The sequence below is a fragment of the Cricetulus griseus genome, assembly GCF_003668045.3.
Source record: "Cricetulus griseus strain 17A/GY chromosome 1 unlocalized genomic scaffold, alternate assembly CriGri-PICRH-1.0 chr1_1, whole genome shotgun sequence".
Classification (NCBI taxonomy): Eukaryota; Metazoa; Chordata; class Mammalia; order Rodentia; family Cricetidae; genus Cricetulus; species Cricetulus griseus.
The window spans coordinates 270,044,044-270,047,427 of NW_023276807.1; the positions used below are offsets into that span (position 1 = coordinate 270,044,044).

General features: G+C 38.0%; 1 long non-coding RNA gene across 1 annotated transcript; it reads left to right on the top strand.

Moving 5' to 3' along the window:
• Window positions 1-402: 402 nt before the first annotated feature.
• On the top strand, window positions 403-2,961 carry LOC113833259. Its single transcript, XR_003480836.2, has 2 exons — window positions 403-640; window positions 2,751-2,961. It is a non-coding gene; the product is annotated as an uncharacterized LOC113833259 (long non-coding RNA).
• The last annotated feature ends 423 nt before the right edge of the window (window positions 2,962-3,384 follow it).

The following is a 3,384-nucleotide window of genomic DNA, read 5'->3' on the forward strand; positions in this document are numbered from 1 at the left end:
TACTCATGCTGCTTCTGTCATCATCTTGGAATGCGTGAGAGATGAGTGGGACACCGCTGATGGTAAATGTTTGTAGAGTTGAACTTTTAAATCTGACTTAGTATTACCTATGCTTCCTAAACAGAAATCTCCTGTGTTATCAGAGAGTTGGCTTTTGAGAAAGTGAAAGTTTCAGATGCTCCAAAACTCTACTGGTCAAAATTAAGCTTTAAAAAAGAATTTAAGGGATGTGTGGCAGTTTGGATGAGAATGTCCCATGTTGACTCAAGCACTAGATGTTTGGTTTCCGGTTGGTTGTGATTATGAAACTTTTAAGACCCAGCGCCTCACTAAAGGAAGTACTTCATTGAAGGCGGGCTTTGCGAGTTGATAGCCTGGCCCCTTCCGGTTCCCTCTCTCTGCTTCTGGCACAAGGTGGAGATGTGTTCTGAGCTGCCTTCTCCAGCTGCCCGGACTTCCCTGGCATTGTGGATATCTAGCACTCAGGAACAAAAATCCAAAATAAATTCTTTAAGTCACCTTTGGTCATGGTGTTTTATCACAACAGAAACACAACTGATGGACCTCACCGCATGAATAGGAAAGGTGAAAGATGATTTTCAAGGCACAAGCTGGAATTTTACTTTTCAAATTACAACAGGTAAAATCACAAATCTTATCCTACAGAAAATTGGGAAAGTTAGAGAGATGAAATCATCAGGAATCATTAAAACCATGTGTGCATATGTGTGTAGATGTACATGCGTGTGTGCAAACGTGTGCACAGATGTGTGAAGTGTGGATTGCAGATCCTCACGCTAAATGTTACAGATTGTGGCCACAAGGTGGTGATACAACATAATCTTTATGTTTCTCATGCTGGTAAAACTAAAAGAAAATAACTCAAGGCAATTCTGTTTCCACACTCCTAAAAGGCTGACCTTTGGTCTTTCTTCGTGCAATACAATGATAACTTTGACCTATATGTAGTAAAGAATATATGCTTTTCAGGAAAAGCATACATTTTATGAAAATTATATTTTTAAAATAATTTATGCAATATAAATGTAAGTTTGCTTCCCAAGTCTAGAGTCCTGGTGTCCCCCATTTTCTAGGGCCCCTGCTATACAGCTGTGCCTGCCTTTGGTCCCCAGTCATCTTCCTCATAGTATAAAATTGAGTCTTTACACCGGGTGATTTTTCAGTCTTCCTCTGTTACTTCTCCTTTCTCTATTTTTATTATTATTGTTTTGCACGTCTCATCTTTTATGCTTGTGTTTAATCTAAGAATTTTGCATAATATTTAAGAAGTATTACATAAGTTGTTTTCTTACCACCATGGCCTTCCAGAGTTACGTTTCTAGACTATATTGACAACATAACATGTTAACACTAATATTTATATGCTGTATCTATGAAATGTCTATATTCAGATAAAACTGCAGTCACATATTTGTAATATATATAAAGTCAATGCTTAAGCACCGACTCAATTTTTCTCCAGGGCTACATCAACAATTCTGACTGATGAACTTATCTATGTATAAGAAATTAAACTGCATTCTCCCACACAGATATGTGGTTACAGGCAGTCGTAAATAAAGGTGTGTGTGTGTATGAAAGGTGATCATTTAGGAATGTATTCACATCATACAACATCTTATTGACAAAGAATTACAGGGAGAAAATTTTAAAAGGAAGAGAAGCTATTGAAAACTCTAGAATCCCAGGACTGAAGGACTAAAGCTTGTAGACTGAAAGAGTTCATTCCACACCCAAACAAGGAGAAACCAAGATCTTACCAGCAATCCATCACTGGATGCTTCAGGACACAAAAATGCATTTTAAAAATATCTGAAAGCTAATAAGAAAAAAAAAAAAACAAAATCAGCAACAACAACAAAAAAATTGAGAAGCATATGGCACTGGACTATTTCCCAACAGCAGAGGCCAGAAGACAATGAAATCCATCCTTCAGTGTCCACAAGGAGTAGGTCCTGTCCTTGAATCTCATGCCATGGATACCTGAAACAAACAAAGATAGGATAAAATACAACAAAAATTATCAGGGTTAAAAAAATAGTTTCTTCATCAGAGTAGTGGAAAAACTATGACGTCCTCCCCATCCTGGAAGGAAAAGAAATGATGCCTGAAAAAAGGGACCTTGTTTTCATAGAGGGCTTATAGAAAGAAGCCACAGAGGAGAGACACAGCCAACTCAGCAGCAAAAGTAAATACACGGCATTTTTTCACCACACAGAAACAAAGAGCTATGTGGACAGAGAACGGCAGAAATTGCACTGTGTGGGTCGGATGGGATAACGCTGAGTGTGACAGAAGGAGCCACCGAACTCAAAGAAAAACACAACACGGCATGTGTGGGCACAAGGGGAGGTGGCAGAACACTAAGTTTGAATCTATCATATTAAGAATGTATAGTTTTCTAAACTTTTTAAACTAAAAAAATAAGAGATTGTTATCCTAGAACACGAAGCTCCTAAAACGAGCTAAATGACTCCAAAGCACAAAATAGCAATGGGAAGGCCAGGCGGTGTGACTGGTCCTTGTCGGTCTCATAGGAGTCATGAGTCCAAAGGGTGTGAGCCTGTTTGACTTGGATGGGGATGGACACATTGAAGCCAGCACACTACCTTCTTCCTGGGTAACAAAGAAACATCACAGATAGTTTAGTTGCAATAGAGGAATTCTCAAAGCAAACAAGGCCAGTTAATGAAGCTGTTCCTATGACCTGTTTTTCTATTTATTTTCAGTTTTTCAGAAAATATTTTTAGCAGTCTGAAACAGGCCTGCTAACTCCTGAGCCACGAAAGCTTTCAAGAGAGAGTCTTCTGCCAGAGGAATGAGCAGTATAAGAAGAATTTATTGGGGAAAAACTCAAGAACTTAGCAGACTGCACAGTCATGCCCTCATTACCACTGTAAAATCATGTGTGGCTGTTCAATAAAAAGAAGAGAAAGTACATTTTGTGACATTTTCCACTCCTGACTTTTTAATAATTTGATAGAAATAATTCTATAGATCATATGAGCCCTCTTTCATAGGGTTCTTAAAAATTAATATCATTACAATATCATGGTCACTTGTATTTTTAAGAATTTAATATTGAGATTGTGACTATGATTAATTTAGTGCTCATATATTTGTATAAAGTGTATTTCTTATGAAGGGCTGAAGCTATGTGTGCTGAATATAAATTTGGCATGAGTAAGCCAAATAATCCTAAATTGGTGGTTTTCAATTTTAATGAGATGGAAAATTCCCTGATAGACTTGCCATCACCATTGCAGACAGATTCTACTCAGAGTCAATCTAGACTGGTTCCTGCTTTCTTCCTCCCTTCTTGGATCCTTCCATCCCCCCTCCCTTTATCCCCATGTAATATCG